The following is a 24,763-nucleotide window of genomic DNA, read 5'->3' on the forward strand; positions in this document are numbered from 1 at the left end:
TATTTTTTAGAATATTTCAACTTTATCTTAGAAGATCCCTTTTCCTAAGTGGACATAAATATTGTTTCCTTCTATCAGAGAAATAACCAAACAGCAATTCTGTTTAATTGGCAATAACATTGAGCAAAAACTTATTTTGCCCACTCAGATTTCTTCTGTTTACTTTGTTTTAACTGTGTTCCCCAGAGCTCACTAAGACATGGTGATGCAATGATGGTTTACCCTTTCCCCAACTAAGGCTTGCTGTCACCCCAGCCATCAGTGTACTCAAGTGACAAAAGAATTCATTAATTTAAAAAAATTACTTATTGTTATTGCATGGAGGCCTTTTTCAGAACTCCACCAGGCAGAGCTCTAGGTATGGGGAAACAGAATATTTGGATTATAGTAACTTTCTGTTTCTTATTGTAGGTAGGTGCTTTGGGCCTTGCTGGTCCTAGCTCTCCTTAGCAGTGTCCTTCATAGACAGAAGGAAAAAACGTTAGCCTTCTTGATAGAGATCAAGGAAAGCGGGTGTGTTCCAAGATGTGTAGCTAACAGCAGCATGTGGGAATGAAGGAATGGGATAAGTATGGGACAGGAAATTAGGAAACCTAGATTCCAGACTCAGCTCTGCCACTAATTAGACATGTGACCTCTGGCAACTCTTTCAGTCTCACAGGGTCTGATTTTTTCTCATCTGTAATAAGAGGAAATTTGTTACCAGTGGCAAATCTGTACAAATCTCAGCAACCTCAATTCTTGTCTCCTCAGAAGAAAGAATTGAACTGAGGGGCATAAGGCAGAAGGAGAGGCTGAGGCAAGTATTATTTATTTACTTGTTTATTTATTTATTTATTTTTGAGAAGGAATCTCGCTCTGTTGCCCAGGCTGGAGTGCAGTGGCCCGATCTTGGCTCACTGCAACCTCCCCCTCCTGGGTTCCAGCGATTCTCCTGCCTTGGCCTCCCAAGTAGCTGGGATTACAGGCACCTGCCACCACACCAGGGTAATTTTTGTATTATTTTTAGTAGAGACGGGGTTTCACCATGTTGGCCAGGCTGGTCTCGAACTCCTCACCTCAAGTGATCCACCCACCTCGGCCTCCCAAAGTGCTGGGATTACATGCGTGAGCCACCGCGCCCAGCCGAGGCAAGTTTTAGAGCAGGACTGAAAGTTTATTAAAAAGCTTTAGAGCAGGGAAAAAAAGAAGGAAAGTACACTTGGAAGAGGGCCAAGCAGGCGAGTTGAAGGACAAGTGTCCGCTTTGACCTTTTAACTTAGGGTTTTCTATGTAAGTATACTTCCAGGGTCTTGCCTCCCTTCTGCCCTGATTCTTCCCTTGGGGGTGTGCTGTCCGCATGTGCAGTGGCCTGCTAGCGCTTGGAAAGGGAGCATGCGCAGTGTGTTTACTGGCGTTGTACGCATGCTCACTCCAGGCGTTCTTCCCTTACCAGAATGTTCCTAGGAGGTCATATACCAGTTAAACTGCCCCATTTTGCCTCTTAGTGTACATTGTGAGCCCACTCAACCAGTTCCTGAGATACTATTGGGAAGCTGCTGATACCAGTTTCAGGTTTTTTCCATCTGTTGGGAAACCGCCTATCCCTGGTGCTCGCTGCAACCAATTATTATTTTAGGGAGACAGTTAACCGCCTGACCATCACCCGATGATCGCCTGATATTCTTGGTAGGGGGTGGGGAGGGTGCTGCCTCCTCCCCTGCTCATGTCTGCCTGACTACCTACTGTAACAAACTGAGCTAAAAGTCATTTTTAGCTATAGCCTTTTTTTTTTTTTTTTTTTTGAGACAGAGTTGCGCTCTTGCTGCCCAGGCTGAAGTGCAGTGGCACGATCTTGGCTCACTGCAGCCTCCGCCTACTGGATTCAAGCAATTCTCCTGCCTCAGCCTCCCAAGTAGCTGGGATTACAGGTGCCTGCCACCATGCCCGGCTAATTTTTGTATTTTTAGTAGAGACAGGGTTTCACCATGTTGGCCAGGCTGGTCTCGGAACTCCTGACATCAGGCGATCTGCCCGCCTCCGCCTCCCAAAGTGCTGGGATTACAGGCGTGAGCCACCACGCCAAGCCTACAGCCTTTTATAATTGTTTTTCCAACCCCCAAATCAGCATCCACGACTATATAAACTTTTTGGCCGTTTGATCAAATGGGGACATCTGGCATACTGCTATCAACCAATATTGTAAGTAATTGAACTTTGATATATCACGTCAACCCAGAGGAAACTATAGCTATTGAAGTAGCAGGAGTGTCCCGGGGGACTGGGAGAGGGTGGATATGGCCTACAGACCACTTCCATGATCTCATGTATTATCTCTTTTTTATACTTCTGTATTTTCACAATTATCTGATTTTTGTGTTTTATGTTATTTTATATTCTTCTTCCAACCCTGGCCCCTTTCTTTCCTTTACAGTGTTTGAGCTTTAGTGTTCTTGCAAGAGAATTTTCAGAAGTTGGGGTCTGAAATAAATGTATTATAATACTTGCTAACTGAAATATGTTCCCAGCCAACTTCATTCATCAGCTCACACTGGGCAAAGCCTCTGGAGCTTGAGGTGGGAGGTGCTGCTTCTGCAGGAGTTCCTGGTACTGGAGTCCTAGGGATAGGACCCTTACAGATGCCATCTCAGTACATGGACCCTGTGGTTCACCTCGTGTAAGGCAGAGGCTCTCAGTGTACTTCTATGTCCAGCTTGTGCCTTGTCTTCTTGTTTCTTAAACATGTGCTTCTGTTTGGTCACATTGCACCTTGTTCTATTAACCAACATAGCGGGTGTACATTTCAGGCTACACATTCAATTGTGTAAGAAACATCCTTTTTTTCTCTATTCTGCCAGGTAGTTGAAAATTAAGCTGAGCGTCTGAGTTCTGGGATGTTCACCTGTGCCAAGGAGTCAGAATGGAGGTGAGGAGCTGGGAGCATCTGTTTTATGTTGTTATCATTTATCCATTCTGGCATCTGCCAAAATTGTCAGTGTTCCTGTCCGATCTTCGATGGTGGATCAATGGATCACTGTTTTGTCTTCCTTGTCCCAAGCTCAAGGCTTCTTCAGGCCTGCTAGCCTTCTCTCAGCTACATTTGTAGTATTTTTTGAGTGACATAGTGACCTATAGAAAATGCGAGGCCCTCTGAGCAGGGGGAAACATCATGCAGCCATTTACACTCTGTCATATCCAGCTGAATGGGGAGAACTGAAGGACCTAGCAGGCTCCTTAGGTTCTACCTTGAGACAGTGAAGATGGAATGTCCTAGCTGCTAGGGCTCAGGGAAGGGCAAGTGGAACTAAGAAATACTGGGAAGGGTAGGGGAAGAAGGGATGGGAGGAAGGAGAGGAACTCTAGGTTAATAGCTCAAAATATTATTCGACTACACAAATATTAATGGGTCTGTATTTTGGGTCCCTGATTTTGGGTGTAAGACAATAATAAGCCTGTAAACTATTTGACTTACTCATTCTAAAGATGTAGCTAAGATAGGATATTGTTTGAAAAACTTCAATGCTGTTCATATTAATAGCAAAATTGGAAAGCAGTGATGTTGTCTGGTGCTTCTAGTTTCCTTTTTGTCTCTCTCTCTTTTTTTTTATTGCTTTCTCTTCCCCGGCATTATCTTGGTCTCTTCGGACCCAGGGTTAAAAATTGAGACATATTCATTCATACTAAAATGTTCTGTCTTGTAGAAATGTTTAAATTTTATCTGGGTGCAGTGGCTCACACCTGTAATCCCAGCACTTTGGGAGGCCGAGGTGGGTGGATTACCTGAGGTCAGGAGTTCGAGGCCAGACTGGCCCACATGGCGAAACCCTGTCTCTACTAAAAATACAAAATTAGCCAGGCATGGTGGCATGCACCTGTAGTCCCAGCTATTTGGGAGACTGAGGCAGGAGAATTGCTTGAACCTGGGAGGCAGAGGTTTCAGTGAGCCAAGATTGCGCCATTGCTCTCTAGCCTGGGCGACAGAGCAAGACTCTGTCTCAATAAATAAATAAATAATAAAATAAATACTTAAATTTAAAAAAAGGCAGCCCCCACATTTAAAATAAAGGAATGGATCATTATAGATGGGATTGAACATAATTGGAGTGTGCCTGAGATTTTTCTGGGAAGAGAAAAAAAAAAGGAAAAAATCCAAAAAAATAAAAGATAATTGGAAAGGAGAGATTTTTATCTATTTCTCACTATTGGAGTAATCACTGCGTGGTTCAGAGTAAAGGAGAGGGAGCTCTCTCTGATTTCCCTGGAAACCTGGAACAAATCAGTTAAGGGAGGGACAACTCAAAGAAGGGAGCAGCTGCAATACAGAAGAGTGCTGGTATACAAGGGTACCAATCAAGCCATCAGGGGCAGAGCTGCAGAACAGCCATCAGAAGGAGCCTGTCAGAGTCAGGTATTAAACAGGGTTGGTACATGGAAGTGTTCAGACAGGTTGAGAAGTGGGAAGACTGAGGGTTTCTCAGGTAAAGTCCAAAAGAGGAAATGGGAAAGGACATTTGCTGTATATATGCTTGGCATGTGCTGTGGGGTTAAAGATACTGAGCCAGAATGGTTGGTCTCTTTAGTGTTATTGAAAAATTCTTACCATGCAACTGTGCTGTTTATTGCTTTTTGAAATACAGTCAGAATTGATTTACAAGTGTAGCTATTTGGTATATACCCTTAGGTATTTATGTCTTAAATTAATACTTTTCAGATGTAACTTTTTTTTTTTGAGACTGAGTCTGGCTTCTGTCACCCAGGCTGGAGTGCAGTGGCGCAGTCTTGGCTCACTGCAACCTCCGCCTCCTGGGTACAAGTGATTCTCCTGCCTCTGCCTCCCGAGTAGAGTAGCTGGGACTATAGGCATGTACCACCACGCCCGGCTAATGTTGTCATCATTTATCCATTCTGGAATCTGCCAAAATTGTCAGTGTTCCTGTCCGATCTTCGAATTTTTTTTTTTTTTCTTTTTGTAGACATGGGGTCTTACCATGTTGCCCAGGCTGGTCTTGCAGTCCTGGGCTCAAGCAATCCTCCTGCCTTGGCTTTCTGAGTAGCTGGAATCACAGGTGTGCGCCACCATGTTCAGCTAATTTTTGTATTTTTTGTAGAGATGGGGTTTTGCCACGTTGCCCAGGCTGGTCTGGAATTCCTGGGCTTGAGTGATCCACCTGCCTTGGCATCACAAAGTGCTGGGATTACAAGCATGAGCCACTGTGCCCAGCCCAGATGTAACTTCTAATCACCTATATTCTCAGTGCAAAAGTTGTAAACAATGTTACCTCTAAGATTTTCCAACATGGTTGAATCCTTTCATTCCACCTTGGCTCAGCAGAATGGGCCAAGCCCGGTACACAAGGTATTACTTCAAATTTTCTTGGGCTACCGTTGTCCTGCTTGACTTGCCCACATCTGGTTTAACGTCTCCTTACTAGATTTGGCTAGTCTCATTGCATCTGTATCTGTTTAGCCAGCAGATTGGTCAGGATTCTGGTCCTGACTACCCTCCAACTGATTGACTGGTCAGGATTCTGGGCTTTGGCACCATTCTCCCACCTTCCTGATTGTAGATTTTCACTCTAGGCCAGATATTGGCTGCATGTCTCAAGCCTTAGGACCTCCGCTTGGTATGTTACTGCGCAGGCATGAGGACCTTGATATAGCTAATTGGGGTGATGGCAGTCAGAAGTGGGAGTACAGGCTGGGTGCAGTGGCACTTTGGGAGGCCAAGGCGGGAGGATCACCTGAGGTCAGGAGTTTGAGACCAGCCTGGCCAACATGGCGAAACCCTGTTTCTATTTAAAATACAAAAATTCACCAGGCGTGATGGTATGCGCCTGTAGTCCCAACTAGTTGGGAGGCTGAGGCAGGAGAATTGCTTGAACCTAGGAGGCAGAGGTTGCAGTGAGTGTGAGATTGCACCAGTGCACTCCAGCCTGGGCAACAGTGCAAGACTCTGTCTCAAAAAAAAAAAATAAATAAAAAATAAGTGGGAGTAAAACACAATGAAAGATGTTTTAACTAGGCTCTAGTTTTCCCCATTTGGGGGCTGGGTGCAGTGGCTCACTCCTGTAATCTGAGCACTTTGGGAGGCCGAGGCAGGAGGATCACCTGAGGTCAGGAGTTTGAGACCAGCCCGACCAACATGGTGAAATCTTGTCTCCACTAAAAATACAAAAATTAGCCGGGCGTGGTGGTGGAAGCCTGTAGTCCCAGCTACTTGGGAGGCTGAGGCAGGAGAATCACTTGAACCCAGGAGGTGGAGATTGCAGTGAGCCAAGATCCTGCCACTGCACTCCAGCCTGGGTGACAGAGTGAGACTCTGTCTCAAAAATAAATTAAATAAATAAATAAATAACAATGTTCTATGCTTCCATTCTTCTACGTGACAAATCAGGAGAACATACCTTCGGAATCAGGTACTTCTTAAGTGGTAGTAGCCACAGGGATTATTTGCTGATGGTTAGCAAAGCTTGCTTGGGGAGACTTTTCCAAGGTGAAGGGATGGTTGAGATGAGCTAGCTTCAGACCCAGGAGAAATGGATCCACTGAGACAAATGTACACATTATGCCTAGATTTGGATTTTGAAAAAATGACAGGAAAACAAACAAACTAACCAGTCTGGGACAAACAACTAGCCAAACACTTAAGAATTGCTGATGGGGTGGCCCTTTCTGAGAAACACTTGAGCACAAAGGTTAATTAGAAAGACAGTTTGACAAATGCAGCCTGGTCTTGCAGAGAGCAATCTTACCTTGTACCTAGCAAGGGGCAGATTGGCGCAGTGGACAGAGCCTGGGCTTTGGAGCCAGAAAAGCCCAAATTGGAACCCTGGCCCCTTACATTTATGGCTTTGTGCTCTTATACAAATCATCAAATCTTCCTCAATCTCAGTTTTCTTCAGGCATAAAATAGATTATCTTAGAGGTTATTGTAATGATTAAAGGCAATGCGTATAAATCTCTTGGCCAATAAATGGTTGCTCTTATTTCAATGAAAGAAGGTCAAATTCTAGTGACTCTCACAGTCATTATGAGGATTGTTATCTGGTTATGATGGATAATACACATATATTGCTGGATTCCAAAGCACAACTCAGGATGCTTTGTGATTGCCAACACGTTCCACCAGAGACCTGTTTCCAGACCTTTCTTATTTTTGCCAAGTAGAGATAAATGCTGATGGAAACTGTCACTTGTCACATTCCCAGCACCCAGGCATCTCCCTAATCTCTCTGTTTCTCTGCAAGCAGGGTTTCAGGGAAGGCAGATCAAGAGCTCAGACAACAAGGGACTACAGCTTTGGCCTCACTCCTTTGTCCATTCAAAGAGATGTGCCAGATGCTTAGAGCCAGCTTGGAGGAACAGGTTAAAGGAGCCCAGATAGTTTAATAGTAAAAGATCCCCGTACACATTGGTTTTAAGCGAAGGACTACATGTTTGTATGATAAAATATTACCACTTAATTGTGGTCCTGGCCAGAATTAATCACAATTTTAATCAGCAATGCTGCAATGTAAGTAAGAAGGGGGTCCTGGGAAAATGCTCTGGACTTTTAAAATTTATCTCAGTGGAATATGTAGAAAAACTTCTGGGTGTTACTGCTGACATGGATTCTCACTTACTACATGGGTTCTCATTTCCTCATTTAACCCCCAATTTATTTCAGAATATGACTTTGCCTCCCAGTAGTGACCATCAGAGTAACAGTGATTTCATAAGGTCAGTCTGGAAATCAGAGTAAGTTTTGTTTTCACTGGTGAAATTGGTGAATTGTTTCACCAATTCCTCGATTGTCTTGCAGTCAGTCTCAAAAGAACAGTTTGTTCATTCAGTGCCTCAATTGCCTCAAGTCAAGGTGTTATAAATAAAGTTTCGGTGCCACAAAATAAATAGCACTCAAATATAAAACTTTCTTTTTAATTATCAGCAAGGTAAGTTACTTCTACAGAAGGGTGCGCCCTTACAGATGGAGCAATGGTGAGCGCACACTTGGACAAGGGAGGGGAAGGGGTTCTTATCCCTGACGCACATGGCCTCTGCTGCTGTGTCGTTCCCCTATTGGCGAGGATTAGACTGCACAGGCTAAATAATTCCGATTGGCTAATTTAAAGAGAGTGATGGGGTGAGTGGTTTGGTGGGAAAAATGGTTATGACAGAGCAGGTAATCAGAATGAGTCAGGGTGGAGCAGGTAATCGAAAAAGGTTGCTTTACAAGGAAGTTAAGTTTAAAAGTAGAAGGCAAAGAATTGAACATACTAACATATTGATGCTTTGAAAAGAAATTTAGAACGCATATCTAACAACCCGTCCTCTTGCATTTCCTCACAGCTCGTTCTTTTCAAACTTTTTAACATGTCTTGGCTTAGTTGTTCTGCTTCATTTTCTAAAAGAAACTTCTCTGGATAAGGTGGAGGATAGTTAAGGGAGGTTTTAGTAAGTGTCATTTTTATGAGCCTCTGCACCAACCCACAGATGCATGGTGTAACACAACACCAGACAAGGATAAGTATACCCATTACGGCTGTGAGGGAAGTAAGAATTGAGGCTATTATTCTTTTCCATTTACTGAACCACTTTTCTAGCCATTCTGTAAAGGGGTCATTTACCCCTGAGTTGATGGCTAACTCATTGGGTAGAGCAGTCAGACCTTGCAATGCTTTTGTTATGCTTCCGTTAGGGGCGGTGTTGTTTGGAATGAAAGTGCAACATTGAGTTTTAATCATGATGCAGACTCCTCCTCTTTCTGCTAATATCATGTCTAAGGCTATCCTATTTTCCCAAGCCATCTGGCTAGTAGCCCCTAATTGCTCAGCTATTCCTTTAACAGCACCTCTAGTGTAGTTAATAAATCACTGTTGGTTGTAATAGATGTAGTTTATCCAATTTACATTTTTATTAATTGTCACCCAACAAAACATTGACTCGAATCCTGCAGCTATTTGATTTTGGGCTTTAAATTGATTTGGTATTCCCTGTGGGACTCCAGTGGCATTTAAATAGGCGTGAGAGTTGAAAGACCCATAAGGGGCTTCTCTCACTTTATGATGTCTTATTTTCCCTTCCTCTGGTTGATGAAATACCAGGGTAAAAGGGATAGCCAATTGGGCTAAAGCACAGGTGCCACTCCAGTTATTCGGCAGAGTGTCCAGTAAAGGTCCGCCACAATACCACCACACATCCACTTGGGGATGAACAAGGGCTGACTGATTGGTAAGCTCTTGAAAATTCTTAAGCTCACCACACCCCTTCAGGTCTCCAAGGAATGCTAAGTTTCCTCCCTGTAATGAGAGACACGAAGTGAACTTAGTGTTGGGAGACGGAAGCTGGATGGCCCTTGGGGGCTGACCCACTGGGTGCCGGACTTCGGGATATAGCAGAGACAGAGGGTGGCACGACTTGTTACTTCAAGCTGTAGAATCCTGGAAAAGAGCTACCATGCAGCCCACGCCCAGTCACCTGGAGGACCACCCTAGTGGAAAGGGGACAATCTGGGCCTCTGGCCTGCGGTGCACACAAACATAACAATTGCTTTTGTTTAACGTGCAGATGGAATATTTGATCCGTTCCAACCAGGGATTTGCATCTTGATATCCTGTCTTAATTGCCAAAGTTTGTTTAAAGTCTTTACTTCTATGATAGCTGTCTTGGTCTTGTTGTTAGATGGAGGAGGGGCAGTTGTTCCATTGTGAGAGGTTTTGGAAGCAGGCTTAGAGAAACGTACAGGTGGCGGGGGATCAAAGAAATGCATTTCAAAGAATCCAATAGGGTCTCTCTCTGAAACCTCAGCCCCCATGCCATAAAACCAGCTTAAAGAAGGGAACCAGCTTAGAAAAAGGGAAGAACTTTGAGGGTTTGAGATAACCTCTATAGGATTACACTGGTTTAGCTGACAGTTGGGGGGTGGGGTGGGGGCAGGGTGTCCCTCCTGTAAAATGAATGCATGGTTTTAGGAAATTATAAAAGCAGATTGGGGCAATCCATCCTTGCTCTTTAGTGGTCCACAGAATGTTGGACCAACTATGGCATAAAAGCTCTACATCGGGGAGCAAGACTCCTGGTTGACACTGGGGTCTTTATTGAAATCTCCCTGGATTGAATGGTCCCAATTCACTAATGCCTAGTCTGAGGAGAGTTAGGAGGGACAGAGTTACTTTTCTGAAGTAGAGAGCTGTCTTTGAGTTGGCAAGTCCCCACAGGGTATAACAAGGCAAGCATTAAATGCAATAGTTTGAGGTGAAATTGACTTGGTTATATTAATAACTAGATGGTAAGCAATAGAGCGAGGAAAGAAGAAAGAGTAATAGAATAGATGAAAGAGAGTTAAATTTTTCTTAGCTTTAGTTTGGTAGGGTTTTCCCCTGGGACTATGGCCCATGACTCTGGAGGGGCAGCACTTTCTTGACTCAACTGTGAAGACTCCATCCCCTTTTTGTTGTACAAACAGCCGTCTTGGTGGTTAGCAGCACAAGGTAGGGTCCTTCTCAGGCTGGCTTGAGTTTTCCTTCTTTCCACTATTTGATGAGAACGTGATCCTCAGGCTGGTGCTAGTTTACCAGAAATTCTAGGGGTGGTACCTGTGCTAAAAGACTTTTAGTTTTGAAGGAAAGGAAAATGGAAGATAAACCAAGTATATAATTTCTAAGAAATTGACCTTTTGTTTTAAATGTAGGGACATCAGCAGTGGACTTTATAGTCCTTTCTGCCTTCTTACTGAGAAATTTCCTTTAGCACCTATTTTTATTACTTTTTAGACCAAAGAAAGCCAAACACCATTTTATATTTGACAGTGCTTCCTGTATGATTTGTATACCAGATAAACTAAATTTCACCTTTATATTAGTGTGTTATTAATGTTAAACTTAATTGTAATAAAACCTTGTAGACATATTTATTCAATTTTTAATGTCTGACCATAAGGTAAGATTTTTATAGTCTCTTTTTAACCTTTTATAATTTTTATTAAAGAGCAGGTTAGTGCTTTAAGAAAAACCTGTTGTGCTTTTGTTTTAATGTCCAGTTCACAGAAAAACTGGATGATACCCCTTTAACTTTGGCCAATATGTTTACACACAGAATTTCCTTTACAATTAACATTTCAAAACTCGCTTAAACCTTTAAAACAAATTTTTTTAACCTTTTAATGCAGGTAAAAATCCACATTCTTATGCCTCCTTATAATCCTTTTACCAAAAATATATTTTACTTTCCTTATACACCTTGCACATAAACTGTTTCTTCAATAGTTTTACATTCAGGAGGCCTAATTACTTTTAAATTATACAACATTTCTTGCATAAATTCCCTGTTATAACTTTTTTTTTCATGGCTTTTACAGACAGTTGTTTGACGTGCCTCAACTTTTTGACTTGTTGCAAACATCCCTTTCTTTAAACAATCGGTTAATTTATTTTAGGACAAGAATTTATCATATAACATTCCTTTTTACATAAATTCTCCCCCCAACTTTTTTTTCTCAAAGATGATAACCATTCTTTTCCAAAGCGAACTTCCTTCGTGTCTGTGGACTAGGCTGTCTAAGGCCACAGATGAGAAGTTAGGATAATACATGTTACACGGTTAACATTTAGCAAACTTTACTTTTGTAAAGTGAAGTTACTTTTGTAAGTTTGGGATTTCAATTATTCTTTGCTATTAATAAGACCTCATTCAGTCCATATTAACTTATAATTGGTATAGATGGCTCTTTCCTGATTCTGTAAGTACTTTAAGGCTTGGCTGAGTGCAACCAGCTGGCACGTTTGAGCAGACCAATTATTAGGCAATTTTCCTAACTCTGCTTCTACAAAAGTTTCCTTATCATTTACTGAATACCCATTGTGTCTTTTTCCCTCAATCACCCAGGAGGGAGGAACCATCTATTGTCCTGTTTTGAAGGGAGTTCCTCCTAGGTCTGGTTGGACCTTTGTAAAGTAATTAAGATCCCTGTTAGGAAACCTGCTGGGTTAAGGGAATTTTCAGTGGTTAATGTTAAATCATCTTTTTCTAACAGAATAGCCTTATGCTTTAAGGTTCTTGAGTCAGTAAGCTACCTTTTTGCTTCTTTTTTTCTTTTCTTTTTTGACTTAGGATGGTTCTGACCTGATGAGGTGTGCTCACAATGAGATTTCCTCAAAAGTTATTTTTCTACTTTCTTCTGTTAGCAAAGCTGTTGCTGCTACAGATTGAATGCATTTGGGCCATCTGTGGGTTACTGGGTTAAGGATTTTTGATTAGGAAGGCTACAGGTTGTCAGTGGCCTCAGTGCTTTCGGGCTATGCCCTTGTTTACACTGACAACAAAGTGGTATTGGAGTGTTACAGGGTCACGGAAAAGACCTTCAATTATCAATTATAGGTTTTAAATTTACCCTGGCTTTTAAAGGAATAGCGTACACTGTTTTCTCTTCACTACTTCTATCTCCCTCTTTCTTTCTTTCTTTGACTTTCTGTCTCTCTCTCTTTGACTCCCTCTTTGTCTCTCTGTCTCTGCCTCTCTCTCTCTTTGACTCCGTCTTTGTCTCTCTCTCTTCCTCTCTCTCTCTGCCTCTCTTTTCTCTCTCCTCTCTGCTGGTCTTTCCCTGCCTCTGCCAGCCGCTTATGCTGCTGTTCTCCCTTCTCCTTCTCCTTCCCCTACGAGAGGGACTGGCGGGAGTTGAGCTACTCTTTCTTCCCCTGAGAAGAAAGGAAAGGGGAGTTCTGAATATTTTTCTTACTACCAGAGGTTTGTGTGAGGTTCAACCCCCTCCATGGGGATTTCTCACCTCTTTTTGAGGTTCAACCCCCCACCATGGGGATTTCTGACCCTTTTTGAGGTTCAACCCCCCCCCATGGGGATTTCTCACCTTTTTTTGAGGTTCACTCTCACCATGGGGATTTCTCACCGCTTTCTGAGGTTCAGCCCCACCTCATGGGGATTTCTCACCTCTTTGTGAGATTCAGCACCCCCCCAATGGGGATTTCTCACCTCTTTTTAACCTCCAAGACATCCTGACTAAGGAATACTTCACCGCTCCCTGCAGCTTTCTTTCCCTAGTCCCGACTAAGGAATACTTTACTGCCCCTGCGGTTTCTCTGTCCTTGGTATGTCCTAACCAATGAATGCTTTACCGCCCCCTAACTTTTTCCTTAGTCCTGACCACCAAAGAAATACTTTACCGGCTCCTGTGGCTTCTCCTTCCTTGGTCTGTGTGCAGAGCCATCGCGGCAGTATGTGAGGATACTTTAAGCTAGGTTGCTAGCCAGTTTCTTTCCACGTTGCTGAGAGCTCAGGTTATTCCTCGCACTGGGTGGGTCCTGATTTCTCACCCCTGAGGCTGCCACAAGGGGGTGGGGTGCATCTCCTCACGAGAGACAACCAGAGACCGCCCCTGGAGGGGAATGTAATCACAGGCGAGCCCCCAAATTGTTATAAATAAAGTTTTGGTGCTGCAAAAGAAATAGCACTCAAATATAAAATTTTCTTTTTAATTATCAGCAAGGCAAGTCACTTCTATAGAAGGGTGTGCCCTTACAGATGGAGCAATGTTGAGCACACACTTGGACAAGGGAGAGGAAGGCGTTCTTATCCCTGACGCACATGGCCTCTGCTGCTGTGTCGTTCCCCTGTTGGCTAGGGTTAGAACACACAGGCTAAACTAATTCCAATTGGCTAATTTAAAGAGAGTGATGGGGTAAGTGGTTTGGCGGGGAAAAATGGTTATGACAGAGCAGGTAATTGGAATGAGTCAAGGTGGAGCAGGTAATCGGAATGAGTCAGGGTGGAGCAGGTAATCGGAATGAGTCAGGGTGGAGCAAGTAATGGAAAAACATTGCTTTACGAAGAAGTTAAGTTTAAAAGAAGGCAAATAATTGAACATACTAACATATTGATTCTTTGAAAAGAAATTTAGAACTCATATCTAACAAAGGGACAGAGAATATTAGGATCACTGTCACCACAGACATTATCATCATGAGGAGCATTTGAAACTGCCATTGTGAAATTATGACAGTAAGAGAAATCTGAGGTAGTTAACTCCATCTTGCTTCTCACCTTTGAGTCGTCCTTGATTGTTCCTGAGCATAGGCCAAACTAACCTTGGGAGAAATTTAGTTTATAGTTTAACCTTTAAGCAAGGATGATAACAGCTCTTCCCAAAATTAAACTGCTTTTGAAAAAGCAATGAAAGTCCACGAGGTTAGGATTATGAGAGGGGTCTGCACTCTGCTAAGAGGTAGATGTAGTTTCTAATCCCTTACCACTCTGGGCTCATGTGGCCAGAGGTCACAAGGTTTGTGACCTTCCCAATTGCTCCTATAGATAACATCACTGTTGTAGTACCTAATATGGGTGTTTTTGAGATGTTTTTCAGACTGAGTACACTTAAACTCCACTGATCCTGTGGCCCAAACCCAGAGATGGACTTGGTGCATGAAGATAGTTTTCCACACCCCTGTGATTTCATCCCAACCAATCAGCAGCACCATTCCCTAGCCCTCTGCCCACCAAATTGTCCATATAAACCCCTAACATCCGAGCCTTTAGGGTGACTGATATGAGTGATAACTCCAGTTCTCCCATGTGGGCTGGCCTTGGGTCAATTAAACTTTTTCTCTACTTAAGCCATGGTCTCAGTGAATTGATTTTGTCTGTTCAGCAGGCAGGAAGAATTTGTAGGACAATTACATGTTTATCATAAATTCATGACTGCATGATGCCACATCAAGGAAAATGGGCAGAATAATTACCCATGAATGAAGACTGTTTAACCCATCAACATTTTCACAGAGCCCTCCAGACCTTTGTGCAAATCCTTTAACAGAACCTTGGTAGGATACTACATTGCAACAAAGACAAATTATGTGGATAAAGGGGCAGGAGAGTTGGTAATATTCTAAAAGTTAATTAGTATATATATATATATATTTATTTCTATCTCCTTAGCTTTAAGATCTTCATAAAAGGAAAGTGGGAAGCACTGCACTGTAGTTCAGTGGTGTGGTATAATATGAAATACAAGCAGTATCTTTGATCTTTGTCTCCAGTTCCTGACACACTTGGAATTTCCTGAGTTATAGAAATGTCTTTTCTTATTCATAGGGAGCCCCTTTGATAATGAGGAAGTTTATGCTAATAAGGTGACTTAGGGTAGGGCCCCTAGATAGCCTCAGGATGGGACCAAATCACCAGAAAGACCAAGCGATTAGAGGATTAGAGGGTTGGAAGTTTCAGCATCAACCTCCAGGAAAGGGGGTGGGAGCTGGACATTAAGTTCTAAAAACTCCTCAACAAGGGTTGAGCTTCAGATAGCTGAACAAGTGGAAGTTCTTGGAGGGTGGTGCCCAGGAGAGGGCATGGAAGGCCTGCACCTCCCCCAACACCTCACCCCATGATTCTCTTCATCTGGTGTTCCTTTTTATCTTTTTAAAATATCTTTCATCGATAAACTGGCAAATGTAAGTAGTGTTTCCCTGAATTCTGTGAGCTACTCTTGCAAATTAATTGAACCTGAGGAGGGGCTAGAGGGAGCCCTGATTTATAGCTTGTCAGTCATCAGTATAGGTGACAATCTACTACTTCAGATTGGCATCTGAGTTAGGGAGCAGTCTTGCGGGATTGAGCCCACAGTCTGTGGGATCTGACACTATCTCTAAGTAGACAGTGCCGGGTTGAGTTAGAACACACTCAGCTGGAGACACTACTGGAGAATTGCTTGGTGTGTGGGGGAAAATCCACAACACATTTGGTCATAAAAGTGTTCCATGAGTGTGTGAGAAGGAGAAAAATAGCTTAATTTTCCCTTTTAGAAGTGGTTTCTAGATACTTTTATTTGTAATGGTTGTTCCTTGGTGCTGTAAAGAAATAGCACTTGAACATAAATTTAATTTCCTCAGCAATGCCATTTTTATACTTTCTGCAGAAAGGGTACACTCGCCAGCAGTTTTGCCACGAGAATGCACCAAACAAAGGAGACAGGGTCATTTATAACCTGATGGTCCACTTTACTGCTGTGTCCAGTTTCCATTGGCTGGAATGGGACCTCACATTCTGTATTTGTCCTGATTGGCTAGCAACTTAGAACTTTTTAAAAGAGGCAAAGGCAGAGGAGAACAAAGGAAGGAGGCAGTAACTTGTGGAATGCTGAGAAAGGTAAAAACACCTTCAAATAAGGAAGAGGAACAGGCTATAACCTAATGCTTGCTTGGACTAGTGTAAGCATGCCAGGGCAAATATTTAGGCTAAATTGTGGGAGCTAAGAACATAAAGTACACTGATTTCTTTATTATGGCTAGCGGATATTAAAGAATGTTAGCACAGGTCTTTGAATAAATTTTGCTTCTAAGAGAAGTTACTATTCTTAATTAGATGGGGAGGAAAGTCTTTGAAGAGGAACCTCTAGTTTACTTCTTATGCTTTGTTTTTTATGCATCGGTTACATTTAAAAACAAAAATTGGACGGACAATTATAATTTGCCAACTTTTAATTTTGTCAGATAAGGAAATTGAAAAAGGGATTTGCTAGAAACAATTGATATAATTTTATGAAGAGACAGTTTAATACCAAAGTGATAAAGTAGATATAATTCCAGAATAAACAATGGTCTTTCAAACTGAATAATAGTGGCTAACATTTACTGAACACATAGGCAAGATGCTGACCTAAATTATTTGAAGGTACTCTTACTCACACAACCTTATGAGATGGATACTGTTATTGTTCCCATTTTATAGATAAGGACATTGAGGTACAAAGAGGTAATATGTTCTAAGTCATACAGTAATGTCAGAATTTGGATTTATTTCTCCAAAGTCCATGGTTTTAAAAACTATGTGATAATCTTTAATAAGGCCTTATACATTTAGCTTCCCTAAAAAAGTGATTGGTTATGTTTTAGTTTGTTTGGATTGCCATAACAAACTACCATAGACTGGGTAGCTTATGAACAACAATTTTATTTATTTATTTATTTTTTTTGAGACAGAGTTTTGCTCTTGTCACCCAGGCTGGAGTGCAATGGCGTGATCTTGGCTCACTGCAACCTCTGCCTCCTGGGCTCAAGCGATTCTCCTGCCTCAGCCTCCCGAGTAGCTGGGATTACAGGCACGCACCACCATGCCCTGCTATTTTTTTTATTTTTAGTAGAGATGGGGTTTCACCATGTTGACCAGGCTGGTCTCAGACTCCTGACTTCAGGTGATTCTCCTGCCTTGGCCTCCCAAAGTGCTGGGATTACAGGTGTGAGCCACTGCGCCCGGCCAAGAAATTTATTTCTCATAGGTCTGCAGGCTGGAAGTCCAAGATCAAGGTGCCTGTAGATTCAGGGTCTGGGAGGGCCCATTTCCTGGTTCACAGCCTGCTGCCTTCTTGCTGCGTACTCACATAGTGGAAGGGGTGAGGTCTCTCTCAGTTCTGTTATACAAGGGCATTCATCCCATTCTTTAGCGGTCTGACTCCATGATTTAATCATCTCTCAAAGGCCCCACCTTTTAATACCATTACCACAGGGGTTAGGATTTCAACATATGAATTTAGGGGAACACAAACATTCAGACCACGGGAGTTACAAAATTTATTTTTCTCGTTTTGACATCAACAGGTGTAAAAAAGTGGTCACAGACCTGCACCGGTTTGAAAATCAGGGTCTCTCCTGAAGAACGGGCAAGAGATTGGCAGTGATCTTGGAAGGCCAGAGTAAGCCTGGACCTTAGCTATGAGGGGCCTCAGATTAAGACTCTTGATGTTATCCTCAAACATTATTGTCCATACAGACACCTAGAGACACCACCTGATTTAAAAGACAAAATAAATCATTCAACATTATCAGAAATATCACCCATAGTACAGTATGACTTGTTTTTCAAAGTAAATTTTGTAATTATCTTCTGAGAAATACCATTCTACTGGCATTGGAACCACACTGTGAGGGAGAGAGTACTTCTTTCCCACTCCTATTTCCATAGAAGGAATAGATGATCCACTCCCTTCCCCAGCAAAGAAAGGCACACCAGGACACATTTTATCTTCTGCTCTCTCTCTCTTCCTTCAAGGAGATGTGATAACTTACCTGACTGGTGAAGTCACTTAGCTCAGTGCCTTTTGGGTTTGTCTTGCAGAGCCAGTCTATACCCAGAATGCCTACATTTTCTGCTATTCCCTGTGGTCTGCCTGCTGAAGCATCTCTGCCCATAAAGAGAGGCAAATTCAATTTGGGGAGGGGTGTTAATGAGCCCCTTTGGTTTCATATCTAAAGTCACATTATCCAATGAGTTTTATCTGTTTTAAAGTTAACAATTTGATATTTATTTTTCTGTCTCCTGTGTTTTATTTCTGATTTGATTACATATTTTGGAAGGGAATAAAGTAGCTGTTATTTAAGCCCTAAACTCCAAAATGATGTGGCATCATACAGTTGTGAGAGGGAGTTTGGAAGGGGCCTTAAGAGGCCATCTGAAACATGTCTAAGCTAAAGACCTTTTCAGAATAATCATCCTTATTTTTTTATTTTTATTTTTTTAGCACTTACTATGTCATAGGCACTGAACCACAAGCCTTCTGCAGGAACGATCTCATTTAATTCTTACAGCAATCCTATGAGATAAGTAGTACTGATATTACCATTTTACTAATTAGAAACTTGAAGCTTGGCGAGGTTAAATAATATGTCCAAAGTTGCAGAATGATTCAGTAGCAGAGGCTCATTGAGGGGCAAACAAGATCAATCCAATCCCATTCCTGTGTGAAGAAGACAGACGTTAAACAATTAACCAAATAAATAATTGATGATAGCTGTAATGAGTGCTATGACAGGTGCTGAGCCAAGGCATAACTTCTATTCCGAGGGGTCAAGGAAAGCATTCTTCTCTGACAAAATGACATTCAATGATGGACTCCCACAGTGCTTAGGAGCTGGCAAGGTAAAGGCTTGAGTAGGATGGGTGGGATGAAAGTAAGAATGAGGAGTGAACAGTATTCTAGCTGGGAGGGTCCAAAGTGGGAAGGGACATGGCAGACCATGGAACTGAGAAAAGGCCAGCAGGCAGGCTGCAAAGAAGGTGAGGGAGGAGGCAGCACCAGATGAGATTGGAAAGCCAGCTTGGGGTGTCATGATAGAGGCTTTGTAGCCATGAGAAAATGTTGGGCCAGGCCAGATGTGGTGGCTCACACCTGTAATCTCAGCACTTTGGGAAGCCTAGGCAGGAGGATTGCTTCAGGCCAGGAGTTTGAGACCAGCTTGGACAACATTATGAGACCTCATTTCTACAAAAGATAAAATTAAGAAAAAAATTAGCATGGTGACATATGCCTGTAGTCCCACCTACTTTGGTGGCTGAGTCTCCCACTTGGGTCTGGGAGATCGAGTCAGCAGTGAGCTGTGATTGTGCCTCTGCACTCCACCTGGGTGACAGACCCTATCTCAAAAAATAAGCAAACAAAGAATGTTGGGCCGTATCTTAGGAACAAAGCAATGCCATTGAAAGGTTTCATAAAGTCAGTGGCATTTGTGCTTATTTCTCTCTGAATGTCCTCCTGCTATTTTCTGAGCTTTGAATTCTGACTACATTAGAGAGAAATTTTCTGTTAAGATGCTAGTCTCTCTTTAACATGTTGTGTGTGTGTGTGTGTGTGTTTTATGAACTACTAATCTCCCTCTTAATAAAGGACAGGGTATATGAAGACTATTCAATAGTTGTAAGCCTTGGCTGCACCTTCAAATCACCTAAAAAAAAATGTTAAACACTGATACAAGGCCATACTGAAGACCAATTAAGTCTGAATCTCTAGGCATGGGAGCCACACATCAGTATTTTTTAGACCTAGCACCATCTGTAATTCAATTGAACAAATGTTTATTGAACCCCTAAATCCAGGCCCTGTGTTAGATGCTGCACAAAGATGAATAAGTGTGAACAGCTGTCAACTATTCCAAAATTGTAGCTGCTACAGCTGCTATAAAAGGCAGCGAGGCTGAGGCTGCCCCAGGAATCAGGAGGTAATTAAAAGCATCCTTGAAGTCAGTGAAAATAATAAGGCATGCGATTACATGTCCGCAGTGTCTCTCCTGGTCTATTCACTGCATTACCACTTGAAAACCCCAGAAATCAGCAACTCCAAGCCAAGAGAGTGGATACTCATTCTCATGGTATCGCGTGTGAGGATTCAGATGAGTCCAGGTAACCTGCTGCTTGCTTGCCTGGGAGAGTTAGTTGGAGAAAGAAGGCAACACATCCAGTTATTCAAATATTTATTGAGCACCTATGTTGTGCTAGGCACTAGGGCTATAAATCTTATCTACCTTTCCCAAACTCGTTGTTTACAGAAAACAAGGAATCTAATCTGTTTTTTTAGTTTATTGTATAAGAATGAAAATGCCTTCTGATTGTATTTCAAAAGGCTGATCTGTGGATAAAAATAAGTAATAAATATTCAAGTGCTTTGGGAAAAAAAAAGAATTCATGATGCATCATGAAATTCTGTATCTTGAATCATGAAACCATAAACCTTCAAGGTTGGCTATTTATGCTATTGATTTTGAAACGTATTTTCAGAGACCAGGAATGATTTTTTTCTCGTTTTATGAATTTTCTAGCATTGTATCAGGCAGAATAAGGCATTTAACCAATGTAATTTTGATTATGATTAAATGACTATTCAAGCTAGAAAGGATACATTTTTTTTTTTTCTGAACAAATTTTAACTAAAAAAAAAAGACATTCCAGTATGAAACAGAACAAATGTTGAGGCCAGTACAGATTTGAAAGTTTTAAAAGAATATAGAATCATGTCTCATTTTTAAAGCTCTAGATATAGCCTAAGTTTGCAATGGCCTCTGGGAGCTTGAATTCTAGGATTTCAACCAGAATAAGGTAGGAAGACATCTTTGTTTAATAAATATTCAAGTTTCCATTTAAGTGCCTTAAGTGCTTCTCTTACTTGGCTCCACTTTGAGATAACGTGAGAGAAAATAAAGACATATTTCATAGCTTAGAGACTCTTAGATGGGAGGTGGAAAGAATCCAGAAGTCTATCCAGAATGACCTAGAGAATTTTGTTGGAGAGCACCTGCCAGGCCTGGGATGGGTTGGTGGTGTGGGGTATAACTGGGCATGGGGGACTGGCATGGATGCTTTTCCTTTTCTTTTACTTTTTTTTTTTTGAGATGGAGTCTTGCTCTGTCACCCAGGCTGGAGTGCAGTGGCATGATCTCGGCTCACTGCAACCTCCACCTCCCAGGTTCAAGCGATTCTCCTGCCTCAACCTCCTGAGTAGCTGCAACTACAGGCACCCGCCACCACACCCAGCTAATTTTTGTATTTTTAGTAGAGACGGGGTTTTACCATGTTGGCCAGGATGGTCTCAATCTCCTGACCTCATGGTCCGCCCACCTCGGCCTCCCAAAGTGCTGAGATTACAGGCATAAGCCACTGTGCCTGGCCCATGGATGCTTTTAAGAAGCTCTCCTAATGGTTCTGATGCCTGTTCTAGTTCAGAACCACTTATCAAGTCCAATTACTCTGTTTTATAGAGGAAGAAACTAAGACCCAGAGATCTGAAGTGAGCTATTCAAAGTCTCACAGCTAGTTGGTGACAGAACTTAATATTATGCTTTCTATTATACCACATAGATTTCTATATTTCTGCTTACATTGCTATTGCCTCAGTTCCACTGGCACAACCTTTGCTCTGTAAATAATTCAAACATATTTCTTCTCAAATGTTGTATAAGAGGGGAGCTTAGCTCTGAGTGGACTAGTATACCTGATCACCAGCAGCAGTTAAAAGGTATGATTATACATGCCTCAAACAATCATCTAATAAAAGATAGGAGTTTAATGGTCTTCAAGGATCTAGAATTAAAAGGAAACTGAAAAATCATTCACTTGGGGGGTGTGTGTGTGTCTGTGTATAATATGTTATATATATTTATATTATATAGAAAATTATGTATATATATAATTTTTAATAGAGACTGAATCTTGCTGAGTCCTCAGGACTAGTCTTGAACGATTCTCCCGCATCAGCCTCCCAAAATGCTGGGATTACAGGTGTGAGCCACTGTGCCCAGTTTTTTTTTTTTTCATGAAAAGTACACACTCAAAAAAGGGGAGTGTGGGTGTACTCAAGAGAGAGTCGCCCACTTGGTTTAAAAAACAGAACTCTGTTATAATACAGCCTTTTTTGTTCTACTCTGACTTTAGAAGTGAAATATACTTATGTTAATTAAATAATATCAAAAAAACATAACATTATGTATGAAGACCACATTTAAAATTTTCTCCTTTTTTTTTTTTTTTCCAAACAGGTTCTTACAGGGTCTTGCTCTGTCACCCAGGCTGGAATTCAGTGGCATGATCACTTCTCACTGCAACCTTGACCTCCCAGGCTCAAGTCATCCTCCCACCTTAGCCCCTGGAGTAGCTGGGCCTACAGGTGCATGTCACCATGCCTGGCTATTTTTTTTTTTTTTTAATTTTTGTAAAGAGAGGATCTCACTATGTTGCCCAGGCTGGTCTCAAACTCTTGGACTCAAGTAATCCTCCAACCTTGCCACCCAAAATGTTGGGATTACAGGTGTGAGCCACCATGCCTGGCCTAAAATTTTCTTTATAATATAGTAATGTGATAGGCACTTTCTTCCCACCTGCTGCTAAAAATTTGGAGATACTGTACCCTCCATCTCAATTTTAAGTATGATCAGAATTATATATCTAATTGAACTAAATACACATTGAGTAGAAAGTTATGTCACAGTTTGAATTTCACTCATATTCTGACATATCCGTTTTGAAATACTCAAGAGATTAGTATGCACAACACTATTTATTCTAGTGTTAAATATGAATAGTTCCAGTGAAACTGCAAGTATGTTTGTTTCAACAGCTCTGGTTTATAAGGTGACTAATGTGTTTTTGTGCACCTCTTGGCTCTGCTCTTTCTAAAATTGCAATTGCCCAGCTGGCTTAGCACATGGGTAGGCTGAAAGAGCAGTGTGGGTGGGAGGTGTGTGTGTGCGTGTGTGTGTGTGTGTGTGTGTGTGTGTGTTTATGATGGAAGAAGAGACAAGGTTAGAATAGGGAGTTCCGTTGAACTACTGTGAGTAATCAGTTATGCTACTATGACTTCCAGGTTCCCATTCAGTGAATAACCCTTTACTTTCTCCTGTCCTATGCAGCTTTCTCCTTTTTATTTCTTAAAGATACAATGTTATACCACTGATGTTAGCTTAAATCATTCGTAGTACCATAAAAAGCATTAAACACCAAGTAACAAAGGGCCAAATTTCCAGATGCTCAAAACCTTGAGAAAAATAAATCCATACCATGAAGCTATCTGTGATTCCTTCCTCAAAGTATGACCCTTCCTGGACCCTTATAGAACTTTGCCTGCACCCTTGTAAGGCCACATGCCATCTTCTGCTTTGTACCCTTAACTCCACAATACAATATAATTGTGTTGCAGCCAGTATGTATTTCCCATAGTCCCTAATCTGATTCCTTGTACATAGTAGGCACTCATAAAGGAGTGTCAGAAGACTGCATTTTTAAGATTAACTTGGGGAGAGGGGGTCTCTATTGATAAAGGAAGTGGCATAAAACGTTTATGAAAGGCTTAAATGTACTGGTTTCATTAAAGAGCTATTCTCACATTACATAGCCATCAAATAGATGATTCAAGAGGGAACAGGTTTCTTTCAATTGGTACGTCATGTCATGGGGCTTTGAAAGGAGATACACTTAATGATCTAGAAAGCTCTAGCTCTTTAGGAGAGTTAAAAATAGGAAAGGTGAAGACCACAATGAAAACATTTATGGAGGTTCTCTTTACCTCTATCTCTGATATATTAAATAATGTTCCAATTTGACAACCTCTCAGAGATAAAATAACCTGGCTCCAACTATCAACTCCCTGAGGTTCTCTACCTCCCTGGTTCTAAAAGTAAGATTCTGAACCAACAATCAACAGTTCATTCCCTGTGGGAATTTGTGAGGAATGCAAAATTTCTGGCCCCATCCTGGACTTACTGAATCAGGAACTCTGGGGTGGAGCCCAGCCATCTGATTATGACAAGCCTTCCATGTGGTTCTGTTGCAAGCTAAAGTTTGAAAACCACTGCTTCACCCTGACCCTTCCAGACTGCAGTGCACTAGTAGCTCTGGTCACCTGGGAAATGCTCCCTTAGGCCTTAGGCTCTTGAACAGTGGAGAAAATAAATGTTTGTGAAGAGGGAATGAAGCTTACCTTCTTTTTAGTCCTGTTAAAATAAAAATACCCTGTCTCTCCACTAAAATAACACCTTAATTGTGTATTCTAATCTTAATAGGGATTTGCCAATTCAGCTGAGAGCTAGAATTGTGCTTAGTTGGACACTGACTTGATCTGGGATGCACTGGACTGAGCCAGCCTAAATTGACGTTTGTCTTCTATCAGGGAGGAAGGAAGAAGGTTTATATATGATTGATTATCTTACTACACTCCTTCTTCCAGGCCAGGAAGTAAGATAATCAATCATATAAACTATTTTTAGAAGTATGTTTAATTTACATAAGAGAAAATATCAGACTTGCAAGAGGCCTTAGAAACCTATGATGATTTTTCTGCTCTCCTCATTTTACTGAGTTCTCACAGCTAGTTGGTGATATAGTCAGGACCGCACACCAAGTTGTTATCATTCATAAACGAGGGCTTGTTCCAGGGATTCTAATGCAGCACAGCCTGCAGTGCCAGGAATACCTTATATCACTCAACATTTATTTACATTTCAACATTTTCCTTATGCTAAATGGATGGCAAGTCTAAATTTAAGGT

The 24,763-nt window shown here is 41.7% G+C and overlaps 1 long non-coding RNA gene across 1 annotated transcript; it reads left to right on the plus strand.

The window, feature by feature from the left end:
• The first annotated feature begins 675 nt into the window (after positions 1-675).
• LOC134738146 (uncharacterized) lies at positions 676-22,679 on the plus strand. Its single transcript, XR_010123711.1, has 2 exons — positions 676-2,905; positions 22,260-22,679. It is a non-coding gene; the product is annotated as an uncharacterized LOC134738146 (long non-coding RNA).
• Positions 22,680-24,763: the final 2,084 nt, after the last annotated feature.

This window comes from Pongo pygmaeus, chromosome 15, assembly GCF_028885625.2.
Source record: "Pongo pygmaeus isolate AG05252 chromosome 15, NHGRI_mPonPyg2-v2.0_pri, whole genome shotgun sequence".
NCBI lineage: Eukaryota > Metazoa > Chordata > Mammalia > Primates > Hominidae > Pongo > Pongo pygmaeus.